This window comes from Aethalodelphis obliquidens, unplaced genomic scaffold (genome assembly GCF_003676395.1).
Source record: "Aethalodelphis obliquidens isolate GAN/ISIS:26980383/991018 unplaced genomic scaffold, ASM367639v1 scaffold18, whole genome shotgun sequence".
Lineage (NCBI taxonomy): Eukaryota > Metazoa > Chordata > Mammalia > Artiodactyla > Delphinidae > Aethalodelphis > Aethalodelphis obliquidens.
Genome location: NW_020837962.1, coordinates 30,755,049 through 30,782,040, shown reverse-complemented (window position 1 = coordinate 30,782,040; position 26,992 = coordinate 30,755,049). Strand labels below are relative to the sequence as shown.

General features: G+C 41.4%; 1 protein-coding gene across 3 annotated transcripts in view; it reads right to left on the bottom strand.

The window, feature by feature from the left end:
- SLC23A2 (solute carrier family 23 member 2) overlaps window positions 1-26,992 on the bottom strand; it is a 150,913-nt gene that overhangs the window by 70,107 nt on the left and 53,814 nt on the right. Inside the window, exon 1 of one of the 3 annotated variants that reach the window (XM_027118231.1) lies at window positions 12,511-12,535. The exons of the other annotated variants lie outside the window; for them this stretch is intronic. The gene's annotated coding sequence lies outside the window, so the exon portion shown is untranslated. Of the gene's footprint in view, window positions 1-12,510; window positions 12,536-26,992 lie in introns of those variants that run through there. 3 annotated transcript variants of the gene reach the window in all.

The following is a 26,992-nucleotide window of genomic DNA, read 5'->3' as shown; positions in this document are numbered from 1 at the left end:
CTGCTTACATATTCACAAACTATTTCTTGAAAGGTAGTGTGTAGGGAGAATTGGTGCATGCAAGACCAAGCAAGGGGCTTTTCACTCAATACCCTTTGAACTCTTAAATTTTGAATTATATAAATATATTACCTAATGTTTAAAAAATAAATACTAATTTAAAACTAGAACTTCCTTTCAGGACCAATTAAAATTATGGTACATCTTCTAAGATAAATACCATGTTGTTGCTAATGAGGACGAGGCAAATCCATTTGAACTTTTTGGGAAAGAGGTCCAGGGCACCTTGTTAATAAACTCAGTAAAGCTGGTTACAGACAGTCTGCGAAAGTACCAGCCCATTTGCGCATACACACTCGATGATAGAATTACACACCCTGCTTCCCAACCATGTATTAATATGGAAACTTTTCCTGACCCTCACCACCGGTTCCAACATGAGAGCAGGACTCCTTCCATCTGGACTTCTTTCTTTCCTGGTTTCTATGAATATGGCCACAAGGATGAGCCTTCAAAAGGAGATGGAATGGAGCAAAGAAGATTCTCCCCCATCTTAGTGCGACTTCCAATGTTTTGGTCGAAAAACTCTGTCAAAGTATTTTGACATTTTAGCTAAACTAACCACTAGTTTCTCCTTATTCTCTTATTTATTGCACATTTCACAAATGCCAGGTACCATGTTAATAAATTTACATATATTTTCTCATTTTATCCCTGTGACAACCCTGAGACAACTCTGAGATGCTATTTGCATTCCCCTTTTAGAAAACTAGATACCTAGAGTAATTCCCTCGGGGTCTGAGTCATATTTGCAATGCAGACCTTACTCCAGACCTCAAACTCTTTCCTTCAGGATTCTGGCTGAGGCTTTAAATAAAATCTAGATAATCACTCTACAGGTGCCCACCCTCCCTTGGTCCACATACTTGTGCAGGCCTTTGAAGAAGCCTATCAGAGAAGGATTGTTTCCCAAAGCCAGTTAACATTTGTAAAAGAGTCAATGGCTTGAGTCCCCCTTCTGATCCTCCCATCTGCCTGGGTTCTGTGGTTTAAGAGGCACAGCAGAAGTGGAGAAGAGGAGTGGAACAAACATGTATTCACTGCATACTGTGTATATGATCTGATGCTGCTATGTGTAATCTCATTTACTTTTCAAACATCCCAGGTGGCTGTGGCTTCAAGGATGAGTGAACGCACGGTTTCTCACGGGTATCAAGGGGTAAACTGAGACTTACAGTTAAGGCCCCAAAGCCACATCTTTCCACACACCAAGCTGCTCCTCCATAGATGGAACCAAATGTGATCTCCCCCTCCTACCCTGGGGCTATTGGTTGACGGCAGGCATAGCTCTGGCCAGCAGTGCTACAGTTTCTCCCTCCAACTGCTATGTGATCCAGGCATTTTCTCTGCAACTGTAACTTCTAATAGCCCTGTGTGCCACTCTGACAGCTGAGCTATTTCGGATCATCACTATAGCTCAGAGATAAAAGGGGAGGGGTGAAGAAGAGAGACATTCACAAAAAATATAAATGGCCAGGAACATGGGGGAAAAGTTTTCCACCTATTAAAATTCAAAACTAAAACAATTAGATTTCACTTATCGACTTGTTGATTTTTAAATCTAACATCTAGCATTGGCCTGTGTGCACAGTGGTGGGGTAGGGGGGTGGGTGGGGTTCTCTCACATAGCTGCTAAGAGTATAAACTGCTACAATAAGGTTAACATATACTAGTCTGTCATTTATAATAGCAAAGAATTAGAAACAACCCAAGGTCCCAACGAAGTTATAAGTAAGGTCCACGATTTGCTATCATGTCACCACTACAAATTACGTATTTCAATGACACTGATAAGCCAGGATATAATATGAAGTTAAAGGGCTTTATAAAGCAGATTGTATCTATGTGTGTGTGTGTGTGTGTGTGTGAGAGAGAGAGAGAGAGAGAGAGAGAGAGAGAGAGAGAGAGAGAATTTTACAGAATACCCAAATATTTGTTTCAAGTCTCTGGAAAGAAGTACACCAAAATATTAGTATGTTGTTTTTCTGGCTGATGGGACTTTAACTGATTTGGTTTCTTCCTCATTACACTGTTTTATGTTTTCAAAATTTTCTGCAGTGAACATATTTCTTTTCTAAATGAGTTAATTTATACAAATAACAAAACTGACAGAAAATAAACATATACAAGCTAGAAAAAAGGTACAGTGAAAGAACACGTTGGTTTTTTTACTACTTCCATTTCATTCTGACAACAAGCCTGGTGAGAAATACAGATACTTTAAAACATGTAAAATGTAAAAGGGGGAGGGGGAATGACCAGGTAATTACTACCATGCAACTTCCCACAACCTATTTTCCTCCTCAACTACTTTATTAAATCCTAACAGGAAATAAGCTTTTTCTCCAACAGAATTTTGGGCTTAGATTGTGGTAAAGAAATCAATCTGAAATATCTTACCTCTAATCATTAAAGCTCAGGAGACTGCCTACCTAGCTTGGGTGAATACAGGTAATGAAGGAATGGAGAATTCAAAGCTGGGGGTGTTCAGCAGGTGTAAACACCTAGAAGAAAAAGAACTCTTAACTAGTCTAGGAAATGCAAAAGACAGGCAGGAATGACAATGAGGGGTGGGAAAGGAAACAGAGTAGGAGGCAGGGAGGCTGTCCTGGTGATCCTGGCAAGAAATAATGAGGACCCAAAGAAAGCAGTGGCAGCAGGGATGGTGCTGATGGTGGCCTTATAGGGTAGGGAAGATAGGAAGCTTAGGCTACTATGTCTGTTGCATTCTCCTCACGTCTGGTATAGCTTGGAGCACAAAGCAAGCATTGAATAAGAGCAGATGGGACAAGATGTCCTTCAAGGCCCAAATTCTATGGATCTGGCCTCACACAACGCAAGTAAGAGATAATCAGCCAAAATGCCAATCAACTTTGTAAACCTGCTCTAGGAGGTGACTAGAGCAACTCTTATTTTAAGATAGTTCATGCCAAACTGTATGTGTCCCAATTAATAGATGGGCATTTTGTATTACTAACATCTCTGATTTCATTTAAAACTACCAAAACTCCATTCAAATGAAAAGCTGCAATATAAGAAACTATCTGAAACTCAAAACCAGAGCAGAAAAATTAATTTTTAAAATATCAAAAACTCTAGAAGGAAGGAAGAGGTAAGGAAAAGAATCTCTTAACATACATAAAACCTTCATTTGCATCCTATCTTTTCAGTATTTTTATTTTAAAGCATATATTGGCATATCCCCTTTCTAAAATAAAAAATTTTTCCCACACATACATTTTTAAATAGAAAAGCCTGCTCATTTTGGCTGTTAAATTTTGACCTATCAACATTCCCTCCCCTAAATCATGGCCATTATGCAGTAGATTCAAACTCTTATCTTACAGAAAGAGGGGAATTAAACCAATTCTCTGGGCAGGCTCCAGGAAATATATTCTCTCTTCATCCTCTTCTTAGAACGACACAATCTCAATCCCAATTTCTAATTATTATTACAAAAAAAGAACATTTTCTAAAACAACTATTATTATCATCCAACTAAAACTTTCAATTTTAAGATCTAACAACTCTGAACTCTCTATTTAGGAAATGTACAAGAAGGAACTCCACAGCACCTGGTATTAAAGTCATATGAACAAGAACATGTTCCAGGCTTCCTTATTCACTCTTTTTAAAAGGACTATTTACACCAAAAAAAAATCTTGTGCCTTTTTTTCACTGCTGAGAATGAGCATGTTCAAATCTGCCATTACAGAGTCAGGGGCCCAGGGGAATCAAAGATGAGGTCATCAAGAGGACGTGACCACCAGTTGACCCTAGAGCTGGACCTGGGCAATTGGAGGCTCCCCACCCCCATCCTTGGAATGTACATTCTGCCCACTTCCCAGAGTGTGAGCTGTTCCAAGGACACAGCTTTGAGAGAGCACATCCAACAGGGGCCATCTGTATGGGATACATGACTGAACCCTGTTGAGGCCTCTGTATAAACTTTAAGATTCTGGAGGGGAGGTGTGGAGATCCACTCCTCTTGAGGCCACCCAAGAAAAAAGCCTTGCATGTAAGTTCCCTTGCTTGTTAAACCTGCCACCTACCAATCTGGAGTGTCTGCCTCTTTCTTTGGTCTCTCCCTGTCCTGCATGTTTCTGAACTAACACCATTATATGGTTTCTTCACCCACCCCTCCCCATGTCTGCCAAAGTCACTTCTCTTACAAGAAGAAAAGACAAGAGAAGTGAAGGGAAAGAAAGGGAAGAAAGGAGAGGGAAGGAAAGGAGAGGAAGTAGAGGGACGTGACAGGAAAAAGTAAAGGAAGGAGAGGACCATCTGTCTCCCTGGCTTCATCCTTACGTGGGCACAGCTCTGAGATGCTCACCACCCCCTATAGCACACCCATCCAGCCACTGCCCTGGGGTCTTAGATCTCTTCCAGGAGGACGTCTCACCTCTTCTTTATAAAGCTGTTGGCCACCCCTCCCCCACCTTGGTGCCACCCAAACCTCTCCCTCCTGGGTTATTTGTTCTTCATATACTTTCTTATGCCTGGACCAGGCCTCTTTCTCTGACTTCCTTCCAATTTGGCACAAGTGTAAATTTACAGGAAGAAGAAAACCCACCTGTAGTAATACAAAATGGGGGAGGGAGGGGAACCAATTGTTTTCTGATCAATTCCATAACCATCCAATGCAAAAATAACCTTTATCTTCTAAATACTTTACTGTATTTTCTAAATTTCCTAATGTGAGCATGGATTACTTTTATAATCAGAGAAGGGCTTTTTTATGTAAGTCTAATAAAACATATGACTTTTTGAAAAGTTTCTCAAGAGCCAAAAATGTTTTCAGCTATTTATATGCTTACATTTGTTTGTAATTAAGCTGACCATATATCAGCCAAACCAGGACTCTTATGAGCATAAAGGGGAACTGTAACAAGAAGTATGGACAACAGGCATAAACCAGGACTGCCCAGCAAACCCAAATGTTATAATGCCTGTGTGTGTGTGTGTGTGTGTGTGTGTGTGTGTGTGTGTGTGTGTGTGTGTGTGTGTGTGTGTGTGTGAGAGAGAGAGAGAGAGAGAGAGAGAGAGAGAGAGAGAAAGAGAGAGAGAGATCTCTTTACAATCCTCTTCCTAACTGTGAATCAGAAAGCTGTTTTCTGTGCTAGATGATGACAATATAAATCATGTTCAGATCTGATTTCAGACGGTCATTCTCAGCAAAAGAAGGAAGACTTGCTTCCTGGCTGCTAGAAGACAAAAGGGAAAAGACCTCAGATGCAAAGGAATCATGACTTTCCTGACTGTAAATGAATACAAAGCATGATGGAAGGATACAGAATTAAAGATTCTGCTCTATCAGTTCATTACTTCCCCAAACCAACTAAAAAACAAACAAAAAAAGTACCCTGTGTTCTGTTTGTGTGTCTCTTTTTTCATGGACGGGTGTCACCATACACCCAGGTGCCCTACCCTAACCCCTTCAGGTCATTCCTGACTTCCTGTTGTACCCACATCCAACCCAGCACCAAATCTGGTCACATCTACCTCTTCAGCACCTCTCAAAGCTGCCTTTTCCTCATCCACCTATCTTTCCTCTTAGATGCCCCCAAGGACCCCAATTCCCAGTTTCTTGACCTCAGCAGGACTGCCAAACCCTTTACCCAAATGCCTTTTCAACATCTTGAGCCCCAGAGCCCCTGCATCAACCTTAATTCCCTCTTCACCCTACCTAGGGACCATGGCACATCACTACAAGCCCTCACTGTCCTCTCTGGTGCTCACTTGGCTAAATCAAGCAATCCATCCTTACTCCTCATCCACCTGGCTTTCACAGTGCTTTCCTCACTGACTGCAAACGCACGCAAGAAGGATGCCATTCTCCTGCTCAAACAATGACCTCTCTTGAGGTCTCTCTCCCACCTCAGCCACCACTCCTTACCTGTCCCTCTTGCTGGCCCTCCTCAGCCTCCATACCTCCAAACACTGCATCTCCTCAGTGCAGGGCCCTCAGACCCCCTTTCTCTCTTAGGGGCATCTACCCCCAGGAGATGCCATCTAATTCCTTGGCTTTAAATACCATCTCCACACTGCTAACCTCCAGTGAATAGCTCCAGCCCACACTGCTTCCCTTACCAACTTTCTATCCAGTGTCTCCATGGCCAACACCAAACTCATGACGACTCCCTCCGCCTTGCTCCATGTCAGTACTTGGCCAGTTCCTCTCCAAGATGCTTGGGGGAAACCTGAAACCATCCTTGTCTTCTCTCTCTTGCCCCTACTCTCGTCTAGTCCATCAGCATCCAGGTCAGCTCTCCTCCAGTGCCTGACCACTGGTCACCACCACTACACCACTGGCACCCTGGCTGGAGCCCTGTCAGCTCACTTGCTCTATGGCAGTCACCTCCTGAATGCTCTTCTACTCCCCTCCTTCAGTTGGCTTCCCACTCAGCAGCCAGAATGATCCTTTAAAACTAGGCAGAGCATGTCACACCTCTGCTCAAAGGCCACCAACAGCTTTTCATCTAACTCAAGAAAAGCCAAAATCTTTACCAGGGCCAATGAGGCCTACACAGTCTGTTGACCCTGCCCTACCCTCTGTCCAGCAGCACCACCTACTCAGCGTTCCTCAGATATACCAAGTGCCTCTTACCTCAGTGCCTTTGCACTTGCTGCTCACACTACCATGACGGGCTTCCCTCAACTCCTTCAGGCCTTTACTCAAATGCCATCTTCTAGTGCAGCCTTTCCTGGCCACCTGAAAGGTCAACACACCACCCCTACCAGTTTCTATCCCTCTTCCTGGTTTTATTTTTTCCTTGGTACTTATCAATATCTAACACCTACACAACTGACTTATTTTTAGTGTACATTACCTGTCTCCCCTGCCAGAAGGAAAGCTCTGTGAGGTCAGGGTTTTTTGCTGTTTAATTCACTGCTGTTTCCTAGACCCCTGAACCTGAGGGAAATACCGAGTGCATTTTTTTAAGGGATAAATTAATCAATAGTCTGCAAGTCCTGAATCACCCCTATCTGACTTTATATTCTATTCCTCACTATCCCCCTTCCTTGATTTATTTTCTTCACAGAATTTGTCACCAGCCACTACATGATGCTTCTGCTTAGTTGTTTATTTTTTGCCTCCTCTCACCACCACCAGGAGATCAATTTCACGGCAGTAGGAACCTGTGTTCCCAGCGCCTCACATGGAGCGTCTGGAAAGGAAAGAATTCCTTTCCTTCCTACTCTCCCAGATCAGGTCACGATCAGTTCCCACCTGAACTGCTCTAATATCCTAACTCTCCTTCCAATCCCCAGATCCTTCCACTCCCAGTGCCCACAGCAGGAATTCTCTACCCTAAAATTTGAATGCAATTGATTTTGCTACAACCGTTCATGAGCACCTCCATTGCCCAACCCAACTCTGGTGTACTGTTTACACTGAACTTGTGCCCAGAGTGAACATGGTTCCACTGTTCCCCCAGCCGAAAGGCCCTCGTTCTCCCTCCCCTGGACCTGCTACACCCAGACATTTTCAGGACTCTGATGTGATCTCCTCTGTGGCTGGGCAGGGGTCCCTTGTGGGCACTCTCACAGCACCCTTACTGAATTCAAACCCTAACACTATGGTTTGTTTGTCAACTTGCCATACCTCCTGCTATATTAGAAAAACCCAGTTTGGTCTACCTCCTGCATCTTTCTTTCCTGGGTACCTCCTTTACTACTCACACAGAATACTTAACTTCTGACACTCCTGCTACCAAATGTGTAGGGATTTTTCTCCACAGCAAGTAATTCTCGGTGACACCAGCTAGGTGTTCTATTGGGTTGGCCAAAAAGTTCCTTTGGTTTTTAAGTAAAAATGAAAGACACATTTTTCATTTTCACTAAGAACTTTATTAAACAATGTATTCAAACTTTTGTTCCACTACCTTCTGCCACTTTTCAGGCAACTTCATAATTCCATTCTCCCAAAACTTTTTATCTTTTTGAGCAAAGAACTGTTCCAGGTGCCTTTTACAGTCTTCCAGGGAATTGAAATTTTCTCCATTAAGAGAATTTTGTAAAGATCTAAATAAATGGAAATCCAAAGGTGCAATGTCTGGTGAATATGGTGGATGAATCAGAACTTTCCAGCCAAGCTGTAATAGTTTTTGCCTCGTTGTCAAAGAAACATGCAGTCTTGCGTTACCCTGATGGAAGATTATGCATTTTCTGTTGACTAATTCTGGACGCTTTTCGTCGAGTGCTGCTTTCAGTTGGTCTAATTGGGAACAGCACTTGTTGGAATTAATTGTTTGGTTTTCCGGAAGGAGTTCATAATAGAAGACTCCCTTCCAATCCCACCATATACACATCACCTTCTTTGGATGAAGACTGGCCTCTGGTGTGGTTGGTGGTGGTTCATTTCACTTGCCCCACGATCTCTTCCATTCCACATTATTGTACAATATCCACTTTTCATCGCCCATCACAATTTGTTTTTAAAACGGAACGTTTTCATTACGTTTCAGTAGAGAATTGCATGCGGAAATATGGTCAAGAAGGTTTTTTCCACTTAACTTATGTGGAAGCCACACATCAAAGCGATTCACAAAACCAAGCTGGTGCAAATGATTTTCAGCACTTGATTTGGATATTTTGAGTATGTCGGCTATCTCCCGTGTGGTATATAACATTGACTCTTCTCAATTAATGTCTCGATTTGATCACTATCAACTTCAACTAATCTACCCAACCATGGAGTATCATCTAGCAAGAAATCTCCAGCATGAAACTGCACAAATCACTTTTGACACATTCGATCAGTCACAGCACCTTCTCCATATACTGCAAAAATCCTTTTTTTTTTTTTTTGCATTTCTGTTGCATTTTTACCTTCCTTGAAATAATAAAGCATAATATGCCAAAAATGTTGTTTTTCTTCCATCTTCAACATTAAAATGGCTACACAAAAATTCACCAATTTTGATGTCTTTTTTTAAATGCACGCTGATATGACAGCTGTCACAATACAATCTAACAAAATTGTTTGGAATGAAGTTAAAGACAACTAAGTGCTACTAGAGCCATCTTATGGAAAAAAACGAACGAACCTTTTGGCCAACCCAATACAATTTAACTCAACTCTGATACTGTCCACCTAGATAAGAGTGTCAGAGCCCACAGGTTAAGGGCTCAGTCCCACAGGACTACTGCCCCTGCTACTTCTGATACCAATCTCAAGTAGTAACCCCAGCTTTACCCACAACTTCTGTCCAATTTGTCTACAAATTGGAGGTCCCCACGCCCCCCTCCCCAGGTTTGATTAATTTGCTAGAGCTCACAGAACTCAGGGAAACACTTATGTTTACCAGTTTATTAAAGGATATGATAAAGGATACAGATGAACAGCCAGATGAAGAGATAAAGAGAGTGAGGTCTAGGAGGGGCCCGAGCACAGGAGCTTCTGTCCCTGTGGAGCTGTGGTGCATCACCCTCCTGGTGTGAATGTTTTCACCAACCTAGGAGTTCTCCAAACTCTCTACTATTGGCTTGTATGGAGGCTTCCTCAAGTAGGCATGATCAATCATTAACTCCATTTATAGCCCCTCTCCCTCTCTAGAGGATGAGATATGAGGCTGAAAATGCCAAGCTTCAAATCACGGTTTGGTCTTTTTGGTGACCAGTCACCATCCAGAAGCCCACGCAGAGTCATCTTGTTAGAACATGATGCTCCTAGTGTTCTTTTCACTTAGGAAATTACAAGGAGTTCAGGAGTTCAGAAATTACACAGGGGTTCTGTGCCAGGGACCAGGGGCAAAGACCAACTTATATATTTTCTATTACTTCACACCTCAAGCGGGCTATAAGTAGCTTATTACCAGGTTTGTGTGGTACCCACCATGTTGGGGGCATTATGGGTTCCTAACATTATATGGCTCTGAAGAAAATACACTAGGGAAATCTGAAACAAATAGCGGATTTGTATGAACACTGATGAGTATTTCTCCCATTCCTTGTTAAAACTGAACCAAATAAAGCTATTCCTCTGTCCATAATATCTCCAGACTGAATGATCCACTCTTGGTACCCAAGAGAGGAGACTCAAATATTCTCACAGAGCCTATAGAAGGAGAGAAAATAAAAACTTAAGGCACCCTAAGCACTTCACCCAGCCCAGAACTGGGTGGTGGAAACATCAGACTGTATTATAGGTGGGCCTTTGCCAACAGTAAGTTTAAGCTATTTACTTGGTTTTCCCTGGATGCCCTTCCAGGTTCAGAAGATACAGGAGCTACCAACATAGGAGGACTGTAGAGGCAACACATGACTTTGTCCTGGCTGTGCTTCCCCGGCCGGTGTCCTTAGGGTATGGCAGTTCTTCGAGACTCTTTTTGTTTTTCTGGTTCCAATTTCTTGCCAGGCTGCATTCACCCCTTACACATTTCCTAGCTGCCTTTAAAAGCACACAAACTTGCCTAACAAGATTCCCATGGGATAAGGAGAAGACCTTTTGCTATCCTTCTATTTAATATCAACACTGATCATATGATCTAATTTCTATCAACCTTGGGGCTTTGCATGTCTCTTGTTCTTAATGTGATCCATTCATTATTCTTCCTCTATTTATGGACTTATTCTTTTTCTCTTTATTTTCATGGGTCTTTCTTTTATTTTGTTTAAAGACATTGTGATTTCCTCCCATAGGAGTTTTTTAAAAATCAGCACTTGTGACATTTGAGGAAGCAGTTATCTAACACAGGATGCCCAAGTGAGACCCTGAACACACACCCCACCAGCAACCCACTCGAGATACCTTCCCCAAACCTGGTTCTGAGGAACAGACAGCTTTGATTCCCACTGCCCCACCTCCCTACACTCCAGCACACCAGTCTCTAAATATCTTAACAGCCAGCCTGAGGCCCAGCTTCAGACTCCAAAGCAAACAAGGAAATAAGAGCCTGCATTTTAGAGTCTAGGAAGGCCCTTACCAGCAAGTTTTTAAAAAAGCTGACTAGTGCAACTGAGGAACTAGATTTTAGATTTTATTTAATTTTAATTAACTTACATTTAAACAGCCAGATGTGGCTAGTAGCTGGTAGCACAAGAGCTAGAGAACCTAGGGATGGCACAGATCTAGAGAAAAAAACGAATACAGAGCTGCCCTATTGGTCACTCTTCAATGTTTATGTTTTGGAAAGCCAGGATGAAGTAAGGCCCTAGCAGGCAGTGATGCCCTGGTGCCAATGCTCTGAGACACCCACATGTGGGCATCTCCAGCAGTGAGGTCCTCAACTCTCCTTTCTTCCTATTTCAGCTCTCTCCCTGGCAGCAGTATCTACCTCTTCAGATTCAGCCACCAGCCACCTTAGCCCCAAGTCTTTTTAAAAATTTATTATTATTATTATTATTATTATTATTATTGCACTCCTGCTCTCTCTCTGCTCCAGGTTCCACACCCCCAATTCCTAGAGGATCTAGGAGTTTCATCAGCATTTCAAATCCACAATTGTTCAAATGAAACCCATTATCTTCCATCTTCCCCACCCTTCAAACCTATGATTTTCCCTGGACTCCTTATTTTCTGCAAAGGTACCATCACACAACCAGTTTCCTTTATATAAATCTTAATATCACCCTTAACTCTCAGTCCTCTCTCTCAGCCCTCAAAATCTCCTTGGCATCTCTTCTGTCAGCCTCACCTCCACTCCTACTGCACTTACCCATGCTTAAGACTTTGGTATCTCTCAGGTCTCCCTGACTCTCCCTGTCCTAACCTGTCTTCACCCCAACGAGTCATCCCAAAAAGAGTCTGGAGGCCTTCCAGTGGGCTCCTGTTGCACGCTATAGGAATCCCTACTGCAGTGCTCACTCTACTGTGCTGGAATTGTCTACTCACTGCTCTGGCTCATTCACTACTTGAGGGAAAAGAGTAAGTTGTAAGGTTTTATGCATAGATAAGGGCCACCTCTTATACAGAATGTGTTCAATAAATATTTGCTAAATGATTATTGCAACAGATACCTGTTATGGATTGAACATTTTGGCCCCCCCTCCCAGGTTCTTATGTTGAAGCCTTAACTCCCAACGTGATTAGAAGGAAGGGCCAGCTTCCGGGAAGATGGCGGAAGAGTAAGACGCGGGGATCACCTTCCTCCCCACACATACACCAGAAATACATCTACCCGTGGAACAACTCCTACAGAACCCCTACAGAACGCTGGCAGAAGACCTCAGACCTCCCAAAAGGCAAGAAACTCCCCATGTACCTGGGCAGGGCAAAAGAAAAAAGAATAAACAGAGACAAAAGGATAGGGACGGGACCGGCACCAGTGGGAGGGAGCTGTGAAGGAGGAAAGGTTTCCACACAGTAGGAAGCCCCTTCGCGGGTGGAGACTGCGGGTGGCGGAGGGGGAAGCTTCGGAGCCGCGGAAGAGAGCACAGCAACAGGGGTGCGGAGGGCAAAGCGGGGAGAGATTCCCTCACAGAGGATCGGTGCCGATAAGCACTCACCAGCCAGAGAGGCTTGTCTGCTCACCCGCCGGGGCGGGCGGGGCTGGGAGCTGAGGCTCGGGCTTCGGTGCGCCACGGCTAGCCGGGAGGGAGTGCAGGGAAAAGTCTGGACCTGCCAAAGACGCAAGAGACTTTTTCTTCCCTCTTTGTTTCCTGGTGCGTGAGGAGAGGGGATTAAGAGCGCTGCTTAAAGGAGCTCCAGAGACGGGCACGAGCCGCAGGTAAAAGGCGGACACCAGAGACGGGCATGAGACGCTAAGGCTGCTGCTGCCGCCACCAAGAAGCCTGTGTGCGAGCACAGGTCACTATCCCCACCCCCGTTCCGGGGAGCCTGTGCAGCCAGCCACTGCCAGGGTCCCGGGATCCAGGCACAACTCCCCCGGGAGAACACACGGCCCACTTTAGGCTGGTAAAACGTCCCGCCGGCCTCTGCCCCTCACTCCGTGCCCCTCCGTCCCCCCCGGCCTGAGTGAGCCAGAGCCTCCGAATCAGCGGATCCTTTAACCCCGTCCTGTCTGATCGAAGAACAGACGCCCTCCCGGCGACCTACACGCAGAGGCGGGGCCAAATCCAAAGCTGAACCATTGGGAGCTGTGAGAAGAAAGAAGAGAAAGGGAAATCTCTCCCAGAGCCTCAGAAGCAGCGGATTAAAGCTCCACAATCAATTTGATGTACTCTGCATCTGTGGAATACCTGAACAGACAACGAATCATCCAAATTGAACAAGTGGACTTTGAGAGCAAGATTTATTATTTTCTCCGCTTCTCCTCTTTATGTGAGTGTGCATGTGTATGCTTCTGTTTGAGATTTTGTCTGTATAGCTCTGCTTCCACCATTTGTCCTAGGGTTCTATCCGTCCGTTTTTTATTTTAACTTTTTTTTCTTAATAATTATTTTTTATTTTAATAACTTTATTTTATTTTACTTTATCTTCTTTCCTTCCTTCCTTCCTTCCCTCCCTCCCTCCCTCACTCCTTTAGACAACGAATCATCCCAAATTGAGGAGGTGGACTTTGAGAGCAAGATTTATAATTTTTTCCCCTTTTCCTCTTTTTGTGAGAGTGTATGTGTATGCTTCTGTGTGGAAGCTTTGCTTCCACCATTTGTCCTAGGGTTCTATCTGCCCATTCTGGTTTTTTTTTTAAATTTTTTTTCTTAATTTTTTTTGTTTTAATAACTTTATTATATTTTACCTTACACTTTATTTTACTTTATCATCTTTCTTTCTTTTTTTCCTTCCTTCCCTCCTTCCTCCCTCCTTTTTTTCTACTAAATCTTTCCTTCTACTAATTCTTTCTTTCTACCTCTTCTCCCTTTTATTCTGAGCCGTGTGGACGAAAGGCTCTTGGTGCTGCAGCCAGGAGTCACTGCTGTGCCTCTGAGGTGGGAGAGCCAACTTCAGGACACTGGTCCACAAGAGACCTCCCAGCTCCACATAATATCAAACGGCGAAAATCTCCCAGAGCTCTCTGTCTCAACACCAACACCCAGCTTCACTCAATGACCAGCAAGCTACAGTGCTGGACACCCTATGCCAAACAACTAGCAAGACAGAAACACAACCCCACCCATTAGCACAGAGGCTGCCAAAAATCATAATAACTCCACAGACATCCCAAAACACACCACCAAACGTGGACCTGCCCACCAGAAAGACAAGATCCAGCCTCATCCACCAGAACATAGGCACTAGTCCCCTCCACCAGGAAGCCTACACAACCCACTGAACCAACCTTACCCACTGGGGACAGACACCAAAAACAATGGAAACTACGAACCTGCAGCCCACAAAAAGGAGACCCCAAACACAGTAAGATAAGCAAAATGAGAAGACAGAAAAACACACAGCAGATGAAGGAGCAAGATAAAAACCCACCAGACCTAACAAATGAAGAGGAAATAGGCAGTCTACCTGAAAAAGAATTCAAATAATGAAAGTAGAGATGATCCAAAATCTTGGAAACAGAAAAGAGAAAATGCAAGAAACATTTAACAAGGACCTAGAAGAACTAAAGATGAAACAAACAACGATGAACAACACAATAAATTGAATGAAAAATACTCTAGATGGGATCAATAGCAGAATAACTGAGGCAGAAGAACGGATAAGTGACCTGGAAGATAAAATAGTGGAAATAACTACTGCAGAGCAGAATAAAGAAAAAGGAATGAAAAGAACTGAGGACAGTCTCAGAGACCTCTGGGACAACATTAAACGCACCAACATTCGAATTATAGGGGTTCCAGAAGAAGAAGAGAAAAAAAGGGACTGAGAAAATATTTAAAGAGATTATAGTTGAAAACTTCCCTAATATGGGAAAGGAAATAGTTAATCAAGTCCAGGAAGCACAGACAGTCCAATACAGGATAAATCCAAGGAGAAATACGTCAAGACACATATTAATCAAACTGTCAAAAATTAAATACAAAGAAAACATATTAAAAGCAGCAAGGGAAAAACAACAAATAACACACAAGGGAATCCCCATAAGGTTAACAGCTGATCTTTCAGCAGAAACTCTGTAAGCCAGAGGGGACTGGCAGGACATATTTAAAGTGATGAAGGAGAAAAAGCTACAACCAAGATTACTGTACCCAGCAAGGATGTCATTCAGATTTGATGGAGAAATTAAAATCTTTACAGACAAGCAAAAGCTGAGAGAGTTCAGCACCACCAAACCATCTTTACAACAACTGATAAAGGAAATTCTCTAGGCAAGAAACACAAGAGAAGGAAAAGACCTACAATAACGAACCCAAAACAATTAAGAAAATGGGAATAGGAAGATACATATTGATAATTACCTTAAATGTAAATGGACTAAATGCTCCCACCAAAAGACACAGATTAGCTGAATGGATACAAAAACAAGACCCATATATCTGCTGTCTACAAGAGACCCACTTCAGACCTAGACACACATACAGACTGAAAGTAAGGGGATGGAAAAAGGTATTTCATGCAAATGGAAACCAAAAGAAATCTGGAGTAGCAATTCTCATATCAGACAAAATAGACTTTAAAATAAGAATATCAGAAGAGACAAAGAAGGACACTACATAATGATCAAGGGATCGATCCAAGAAGAAGATATAACAATTGTAAATCTTTATGCACCCAATATAGGAGCACCTCAATACATAAGGCAAATACTAACAGCCATAAAAGGGGAAATCGACAGTAACATATTCATAGTAGGGGACTTTAACACCCAACTTTCACCAATGGACAGATCATCCAAAATGAAAATAAATAAGGAAACACAAGCTTTAAATAATATATTAAACAAGATGGACTTAATTGATATTTATTGGACATTCCATCCAAAAACAACAGAATACACATTTTTCTCAAGTGCTCATGGAACATTCTCCAGGATAGATCATATCTTGGGTCATAAATCAAGCCTTGGTAAATTTGAGAAAATTGAAATTGTATCAAGTATCCTTTCCGACCACAATGCTATGAGACTAGATATCAATTACAGGAAAAGATCTGTAAAAAATACAAATGCATGGAGGCTAAACAATACACTACTTAATAACGAAGTGATTACTGAAGAAATCAAAGAGGAAATCAAAAAATACCTACAAACAAATGACAATGGAGACACGATGACTCAAAATCTATGGGATGCAGCAAAAGCAGTTTAAGAGGGAAGTTTATAGCAATACAATCCTACCTTAAGAAACAGGAAACATCTCGAATGAACAACCTAACCTTGCACCTAAAGCAATTAGAGAAAGAAGAACAAAAAACCCCTAAAGTTAGCAGAAGGAAAGAAATCATAAAAATCAGATCAGAAATAAATGAAAAACAAATGAAGGAAACGATAGCAAAGATCAATAAAACTAAAAGCTGGTTCTTTGAGAAGATAAACAAAATTCATAAATCATTAGCCACACTCATCAAGAAAAAAAGGGAGAGGACTCAAATCAATAGAATTAGAAATGAAAAAGAAGTAACAACTGACACTGCAGAAATACAAAAGATCATGAGAGATTACTACAAGCAAGCAACTCTATGCCAACAAAATGGACAAACTGGAAGAAATGGACAAATTCTTAGAAATGTACAACCTGCCAAGACTGAATCAGGAAGAAATAGAAAATACGAATAGACCAATCACAAGCACTGAAATTGAAACTGTGATTAAAAATCTTCCAACAAACAAAAGCCCAAGACCAGATGGTTTCACAGGCGAATTCTATCAAACATTTAGAGAAGAGCTAACACCTATCCTTCTCACACTCTTCCAAAATATAGCAGAGGGAGGAACACTCCCAAACTCATTCTACGAGGCCACCATCACCTTGATACCAAAACCAGACAAGGATGTCACAAAGAAAGAAAACTACAGGCCAATATTACTGATGAACATAGATGCAAAAATCCTCAACAAAATACTAGCAAACAGAATCCAACAGCACGTTAAAAGGATGATACAGGGCTTCCCTGGTGGCGCAGCGGTTGAGAGTCCGCCTGCTGATGCAGGGGACACGGGTTCATGCCCCAGTCTGGGAAAATCCCACATGCCACGGAGCGGCTGGGCCCGTGAGCCACGGCTGCTGAGCCTGCGCGTCCAGAGCCTGTGCTCTGCAACAGGAGAGGCCACAACAGTGAGAGGCCCGTGTATCGCAAAAAAAAAAAAAAAAAAAAAAAAAAGGATCATACACCATGATCAAGTGGGGTTTATTCCAGGAATGCAATTCTTTAATATAAGCAAATCAATCAGTGTGATAAACCATATTAACAAATTGAAGGAGAAAAACCATATGATCATCTCAATAGATGCAGAGAAAGCTTTTGACAAAATTCAACATCCATTTATGCTAAAATCCCTGCAGAAAGTAGGCATAGTAAAGGCCATATATGACAAACCCACAGCCAACATCATCCTCAATGGTGGAAAATTGAAAGCATTTCCACTAAGATCAGGAACAAGACAAGGTTGCCCACTCTCACCACTCTTATTCAACGTAGTTTTGGAAGTTTTAGCCACAGCAATCACAGAAGAAAAGGAAATAAAAGGAATCCAAATCGGAAAAGAGGAAGTAAAGCTGTCACTCTTTGCAGATGACATGATACTATACATAGAGAGTCCTAAAGATGCTACCAGAAAACTACTAGAGCTAATCAATGAATTTGGTAAAGTAGCAGGATACAAAATTAATGCACAGAAATCTCTGGCATTCCTATACACTATTGATGAAAAATCTGAAAGTGAAATTAAGAAAACACTCCCATTTACCACTGCAACAAAAAGAATAAAATATCTAGGAATAAACCTACCTAAGGAGACCAAAGACTTGTATGCAGAAAATTATAAGACACTGGTGAAAGAAATCAAAGATGATACAAATAGATGGAGAGATATACCATGTTCTTGGATTGGAAGAATCAACATTGTGAAGATGATTATACTACCCAAAGCAATCTACAGATTCAATGCAATCCCTATCAAACTACCACTGGAATTTTTCACAGAAGTAGAACAAAAAATTTCACAATTTGTATGGAAACACAAAAAACCCAGAATAGCCAAAGCAATCTTGAGAACGAAAAGTGGAGCTGGAGGAATCAGGCTCCCTGACTTCAGACTATACTACAAAGCTACAGTAATCAAGACAGTATGGTACTGGCACAAAAACAGAAAGCTAGATCAATGAAACAGGATAGAAAGCCCAGAGATAAACCCACGCACATATGGTCACCTTATCTTTGATAAAGGTGGCAGGAATGTACAGTGGAGAAAGGACAGTCTCTTCAATAAGTGGTGCTGGGAAAACTGGACAGGTACATGTAAAAGTATGAGATTAGATCACTCCCTAACACCATGCACAAAAATAAGCTCAAAGTGGATTAAAGACCTAAATGAAGGCCAGAAACTATCAAACTCTTAGAGGAAAACATAGGCAGAACACTCTATGACATAAATCACAGCAATAACCTTTTTGACCCACCTCCTAAAGAAATGGAAATAAAAACAAAAATAAACAAACGGGACCTAATGAAACTTCAAAGCTTTTGCACAGCAAAGGAAACCATAAACAAGATGATAAGACAACCCTCAGAATGGGAGAAAATATTTGCAAATGAAGCAACTGACAAAGGATTAATCTCCAAAATTTATAAGCAGCTCATGCAACTCAATAACAAAAAAAACAAACAACCCAATCCAAAAATGGGCAGAAGACCTAAATAGACATTTCTCCAAAGAAGATATACAGACTGCCAACAAACACATGAAAGAATGCTCAACATCATTAATCATTAGAGAAATGCAAATCAAAACTACAATGAGATATCATCTCACACCAGTCAGAATGGCCATCATCAAAAAATCTAGAAACAGTAAATGCTGGAGAGGGTGTGGAGAAAAGGGAACCCTCTTGCACTCTTGGTGGGAATGTAAATTGATACAGCCACTATGGAGAATAGTATGGAGGCTCCTTAAAAAACTACAAATAGAACTACCATATGACCCAGCAATCCTACTACTGGGCATATACCGTGAGAAAACCATAATTCAAAAAGAGTCATGTACCAAAATATTCATTGCAGCTCTATTTACAATAGCCCAGAGATGGAAACAACCTATGTGTGAATCATCGGATGAATGGATAAAGAAGATGTGGCACATATATACAATGGAATATTACTCAGCCATAGAAAGAAACAAAACTGAGCTATTTGTAATGAGATGGATAGACCTAGTGTCTGTCATACAGGGTGAAGTAAGTCAGAAAGAGAAAGACAAATGCCGTATGCTAACACATATATATGGAATTTAAGGAAAAAAGTCATGAAGAACCTAGGGGTAAGACAGAAATAAAGACACAGACCTACTAGAGAATGGACTTGTGGATATGGGGAGGGGGAAGGGTAAGCTGTGACAAAGCGAAAGAGAGGCATGGATATATATACACTACCAAACGCAGGGTAGATAGCTAGTGGGAAGCAGCTGCATAGCACAGGGAGATCAGCTTCGTGCTTTGTGACCACCTGGAGCTGTGGGATAGGGAGGGTGGGAGGGAGGGAGACGCAAGACGGAAGAGATTTGGGAACATATGTATATGTATAACTGATTCACTTTGTTATAAAGTAGAAACTAACATACCATTGTAAAGCAATTATACTCCAATGAAGATGTTAAAAAAAAAAAAAAAAAAGAAGGGGCTTTGGAAGGTAATAAGATCATAAGGGTAGAACCCTCATAATAGACTCAGTATTCTTATAAGAGGGAAAAGGGACACCAGAGCTTCTTCTGTCAGCCTTGTCAGGATCCAGTGAGAAGGCAGCTATCAAAAGCCAAGAAGAGAGCCCTCACCAAGAATCAAATCTGCTAGTACCTTGATCTTGTTCTTCCCCGATTCCAAAACTGTGAGAAATAAATGTTTGTGGCTTAAGTCACCCTGTCTATTGTAAATTGTTATAGCAGCCAGAGGTGACTATAACAACACTTTTCTTTCTTCGTCTAATCGTTCCCTACTCCAGTTTGTTCTAAAGCACAACCTTTTGGGTTATTCCCCTGGTCAAAACTCTTGCAGAGCTTTTTATTGATAGAGTAGAAACTTCCAAATCCCTTAGCAAATCATTCAGGAACCACCCAGAATCTAGGCTTCCAGCCTAATGGTTCTAACACCATTCCTCCACACCTTTCCTCTTCTACCCCTGACTTGGCTCAGGCTGATCCCTTCCTCTGCACTATCCCAACATGTTCCAACATTGCCTCCTTTCACTTCAAGGTCCATTTCAGCTGCCCCTGCATCCAGGGCCCAACACAGCCAGGGTCCTCTCCCCACCTCAACACCTCCTGCCTCTTACCCACACCTCTCTTTGTCTAGTGCAATCATATTTTCCATGGGAGATGTGTTTTAAAGTCAGCCAAAATATCACCTATATTTGAAACTACCCTAGAGATTCTCTTAGGAGGACTAACCCTATAATCCAAAATACCAATTCTCAAATGCACTGAGTGGCCACATTATAGGGAAAAGAAAAGAAAAACACAACCAGAACCATGAAGTCAGTCAGATGCTCACACAGACAAGTAGCTGGAGGAAACAAAACTGAGCCTCATTTTTCACCACTGCTCCCACTGGAGCATCAGCTATAGCAGTTTAATCACCACCACTCCCAACTCTTTATTTCGAAGACCGTTCCCAAGAACATCTGTGAAACTCAGAAGATAAATGCCCTGTACCTGTTGTTAGTGTTGCTAATGTGCAGCTCCTGCCTTGCTCACTGGCTGTGAACTCCTTGGGGACAAGAGCCTATGTGATCCAACTGATATAAACTTTACTTAATTAACACACCATGTGAGCTAGATGCTTTGGGCAAATCCCTACATTTCACCTTCCCAAAGAACCACTTGGAAAGTTCTAAAGCCACTTTCACCTCTAAGGCTATCAGAGTCTATGAAATTAGTGTGTAGACCTGTGGTCCCTGAATGAGGAACAGGGAGAGACAGACACACTTCCTAAGAGCAGAGAGGCAGGGACCAAAATAATCCTACCAGTTGGGCAGCGAAAAGGGACCAGCTCTAACCTAGCCTCCTACCTCTGTCCTATCAACAAGCAAATCATTCAAAATGGTCTTCTATCTTACTGTCTAAGTTTTCTTAGGGTAGCAATTTCACTAGTGATTAAATATAGGCACTACTCTTCCTCTTTTTATTGTATTACAAAATATTTTCTAAAAAAACTTTCTACAACCCCAAATTCCAACAAATGAACTATTTCTTTATAAAAATTTTTGGATAGGCTTTTGTTTTCATCTGTTTTCCTTCTATTATTTCACCTTCCATTTTCTCATAAGCTCGAGGTAGCACATGTTAACACACTTCTTGGGATCCCTGTTCTAAGTCATCCTGATGATTCATGTGCTGACCTTAACAGCTTATCCCCTTGATATTTCGCTCTCCTCCCACTAGCTCAATCCCATGATTCCAACTCTATTACTCCTCTTTTTCTTCTCCCTTTATAATGCCTACTTTTATAGCCCAAGACTAGAGTAAAAATTCCATAACATCCCTATATGAAACTGCTCTAGTGTTAAATTACTTTATATTCACATTATATTTATGTCTAACTACATATTATATCCACATTCCCAGCTCCCATGTACTTGTAATCCTGCTGAAGATGGATCTGGAAATTAATGCTTTGAGGAATACTCCGTCCCAACCCCACCCCTAAATAACAATGGAGTTGGGAAAGCCCCAAAATAGGCAAGGCTAAAAACAGACAAGCCTTTTAGAATACAAGAAACATAAAGCAATGAATGGGTGGACACTGGGACCCACGAGACTCTGAGCCTGGAAGACCTCAGTCAGGCAGCTCCCATGGAAAAACAGGGACTTAAGGGTCCCCACACAAGGGGAGGACCAGAACCAGGTTCAGTGCTCAGGGGCCAGCGGATCTCCTCACTCCTTCATGTTATGGTCTGTACCCACTGGGGGAAGACAGGAAGACCTCCACTGTAAGAACAGGTTCTGGACTGGATCCAGGAAAGGAAAAGGCAAAACTATAGGAAAAAATTGGGGAGTGGCAGAGAGAGAGAAGAAAATATCAAAAGAAACAAGGATTTCACACCAGAAGAAAGTAGAACAATTGGAAAAATACTTTAGTACATTAGGGTCCTCAATAATTTAAAAGTACAAACATTTTAAAACAAATACATACATACAAGAAATTAAGAACAAAAATAGGCAGATATAGGGCTTCCCTGGTGGCGCAGTGGTTGAGAGTCTGCCTGCCGATGCAGGGGACACAGGTTCGTGCCCCGGTCCGGGAGGATCCCGCATGCCGCGGAGCGGCTGGGCCCGTGAGCTGTGGCCGCTGGGCCTGCGCGTCCGGAGCCTGTGCTCCGCGACGGGAGAGGCCACGGCAGTGAGAGGCCCGTGTACCACAAAAAAAAAAAAAAAAAAAAAAAAGGCAGATATAAACCAAATAGTAATTTTAGAAATAAGAAAAGAATCACTGCAATAAAACTTCAACATAAACACATGACTGTACACAAAGAATTAATAAATTGTAAAATAACACTAGGGAATCCAGCCAAAAGGAAGCACTAGAAAAAGATATACAAACCATGAGAAAGCAGTTAAAGAGAAATGGAGACAGAACGGGAGTGTATAATTAATAGAAGTTCATTCAAGAATTGAGAGCAAAATACAGTTATTTTCAGATGTGCAAAGACAAAGTCAGTGACCATTCACAGTCCCTTGGTGTAGTTTAAAAGAAAAGTGAACAAAGAGGGAAGGAGAGTGCTACAAGAAACAACAGTGAACATGAAAACTGATAACATGCTGGTGAATTTAACTGCTAACGGTGCAATATCACAATCTGAATGCTAAAATAAGCCTAAAACTCTAAGCCAAAATGACAAGGCAAGTGGGTGGCTAAGGTGTACTCAAGTTTTTGTCTCTCAAGTGGAGAAGGGTGAGGGTGAATGGTCTGCTGGGCAAATGCCACAGGAGAGACAAGTCAATACTCAGGCATGAACTTTCCTCTTCACTTTTCAGAGATGCTCTAATTTAAACTTGGAAACCTGACATCTCTTCCTCTAGATAATCTGTGTTGACCTTAAGTCTTCAGTATAACAGAAAATCTAGTTTCAAAATTTCACTTTACAGAAAGAAGGAAAACAAGTAACACCAGTTGTAAAATCAGTGGAACATCTCTCTGAATTCACAGAGTAAAATTCAAAATACAGTAAATCAGGGCAACCAACATACTTAAAGATGCCGTGTTCACGTCTTTCTTACTGGGTAATGTTTCAGTGAGGCAAATTCTAGGACCATGTTTTAAGGAATCCTAGAATGGTATTCTTGACATTAACCTCATTTCCTATATTAAGGGAAAAACAGCTGAAGCAAGTTCCCACTAAAGAGCTTTTTTCTTTCTTAAACCAACACTTTAGGTAACTTTATACACATCAAGTCATAATCCTACATCTGAAAAAATACTAGCATTGAATATAATGAAGGTGTGTAATCAACCTTCTCTGACTGATATAACTTGTCCAGGCAAAATACCTCTATCTTTGATGCTACTGCCATAATACAAGTCATGGACACTTGGGTTCCAAACAATGAATGTCATTCATTCATTCCTCCACCTTGAAATACAAGTATGAAGTTGGGTGACAGGTTATTTCACAAAAACACATTTTTGGAGATAAAATTAAGCCTTCAACATCCTCCAGTACACAGTAAGCACTGGGCCAGTTTCACAATATTCACAGCAAGGCATGCTTCCTTCTTGGAGTTAATCCCATCAGGTGACTCTAGGCAGAGCAAAAACCACTGTCAGCCAACAGGGTTCCCAAAGCCTCTCTCTCGTGAAAAGCATTTGGTTTTCAAATGCCTTAACCTTCGCTGAAAACAGGAGTATTAAAGCTAATCCTACACTGAGCTCTGCCCGCCAGAGCAACAGTCAGCTCTACCCACCACTAAGTCCCTCCCATCAGGAAACTTACACAAGCCTCTTAGATAGCCTCATCCACCAGAGGGCAGAGAGCAGAAGCAAGAAGAACTACAATCCTGCAGCCTGTGGAACAAAAAACACATTCACAGAAAGACAGACAAGATGAAAAGGCAGAGGGCTATGTACCAGATGAAGGAACAAGATAAAACCCCAGAAAAAAAACTAAATGAAGTGGAGATAGGCAACCTTCCAGAAAAAGAATCAGAATAATGATAGTGAAGATGATCCAGGACCTTGGAAAGAATGGAGGCAAAGATCGAGAAGATGCAAGAAATGTTTAACAAAGATCTAGAAGAATTAAAGAACAAACACACAGAGATGAACAATACAATAACTGAAATGAAAACTACACTAGAAGGAATCAATAGCAGAATAACTGAGGCAGAAGAATGGATAAGTGACCTGGAAGACAGAATGGTGGAATTCACTGCTGCAGAACAGAATAAAGAAAAAAGAATGAAAAGAAATGAAGACAGCCTAAGAGACCTCTGGGACAACATTAAATGCAACAACATTTGCATTGTAGGGGTCCCAGAAGGAGAAGAGAGAGGGAAAGAACCAGAGAAAATATCTGAAGAGATTATAGAGGAAAACTTCCCTAACATGGGAAAGGAAATAGCCACCAGAGTCCAGAAAGTGCAGCGAGTCCCATGCAGGATAAACCCAAGGAGAAACACACCGAGACACATAGTAATCAAACTGGCAAAAATTAAAGACAAAGAAAAATTATTAAAAGCAGCAAGGGAAGACGACAAATAACATACAAGGGAACTCCCATAAGGTTAACAGCTGATTTCTCAGCAGAAACTCTGCAAGACAGAACGGAGTGGCATGATATACTTAAAGTGATGAAAGGGAAGAACCTACAACCAAGATTACTCTACCCTGCAAGTATCTCATTCAGATTCGATGGAGAAATCAAAAGCTTTACAGACAAGCAAAAGCTAAGAGAACTCAGCACCACCAAACCAGCTCTACAACAAATGTTAAAGGAACTTCTCTAAGTGGGAAACACAAGAGGAGAAAAGGACCTATAAAACCAAACCCAAAACAATTAAGAAAATGGTCATAGGAACATACATATTGATAATTACCTTAAACGTGAATGGATTAAATGCTGCAACCAAAAGAAACAGGCTTGCTGAATGGATACAAAAACAAGACCCATCTATATGCTCTCTACAAGAGACCCACTTCAGACCTAGGGACACATAGAGACTGAAAGTGAGGGGATGGAAAAAGATATTCCATGCAAATGGAAATCAAAGGAAAGCTGGAGTAGCAATACTTATATCAGATAAAGCAGACTTTAAAATAAAGAATGTTACAAGAGACAAGGAATGACACTATATAATGATCAAGGGATCAATCCAAGAAGAAGGTACAACAATTATAAATTTATATGCACCCAACATAGGAGCACCTCAATACATAAGGCAACTGCTAACAGCTATAAAAGAAGAAATCAACAGTAACACAGTATAGTGGGGAACTTTAACACCTCACTTCCACCAATGGACAGATCATCCAAACAGAAAATTAATAAGGAAACACAAGCTTTAAATGACACAATAGACCAGATAGATTAATTAATATTTATAGGACACTCCATCCAAAAACAGCAGATTACACTTTCTTCTCAAGTGCACATGGAACATTCTCCAGGATACATCACGCCTTGGGTCGCAAATCAAGCCTCAGTAAATTTAAGAAAATTGAAATAATATCAAGTATCTTTTCTGACCACAAGGCTATGAGATTAGAAATCAATTACAGGGAAAGAAACGTAAAAAACACAAACACATGGAGGCTAAACAATACATTATTAAATAACCAAGGGATCACTGAAGAAATCAAAGAGGAAATCAAAAAATACCTAGAAACAAATGACAATAAAAACATGACGATCCAAAACCTATGGGATGCACCAAAAGCAGTTCTAAGAGGGAAGTTTATAGCTATACAAGCCTACCTCAAGAAACAAGAAAAACCTCAAATAAACAATCTTACCTTACACCTAAATGAACTAGAGAAAGAAGAACAAACAAAATCCAAAGTTAGCAGAAGGAAAGAAATTATAAAGATCAGAGTAGAAATAAATGAAATAGAAACAAAGAAAACAATAGCAAAGATCAATAAAACTAAAAGCTGGTTCTTTGAGAAGATCAACAAAATTGATAAACCATTAGCCAGGCTAATCAAGAAAAAGAGGGAAAGGACTCAAATCAATAAAATTAGAAATGAAAAAGGAGAAGTTACAACAGACACCGCAGAAATACAAAGCATCCTAAGAGACGACTACAAGCAACTCTATGACAATAAAATGGACACCCTGGAAAAATGGACAAATTCTTAGAAAGGTATAACCTTCCAAGACTGAACCAGGAAGAAACAGAAAATACGAACAGACCAATCACAAGTAATGAAATTGAAACTGTGATTAAAAATCTTCCAAAAAACAAAAGTCCAGGACCAGATGGCTTCACAGGTGAATTATATCAAACATTTAGAGAAGAGCTAACACACATCCTTCTCAAACTCTTCCAAAAAATTGCAGAGGAAGGAACACTCCCAGACTCATTCTATGAGGCCACCATCACCCTGATACCAAAACCAGACAAAGATACTACAAGAAAAAAAAATTACAGACCAATATCACTGATGAATATAGAGCAAAAATCCTCAACAAAATACTAGCAAACAGAATTCAACAACACATTAAAAGGATCATACACCATGATCAAGTGGGATTTATCCCAGGAATGCAAGGATTCTTCAATATACGCAAATCTATCAATGTGATACACCATATTAACAAATTGAAGAATAAAAACCATATGATCGGGCTTCCCTGGTGGCACAGTAGCTGAGAGTCTGCCTGCCGATGCAGAGGACACGGGTTCGTGCTCCAGTCCGGGAAGATCTCACATGCCGTGGAGCGGCTGGGCCCGTGAGCCATGGCTGCTGAGCCTGCACGTCTGGAGCCTGT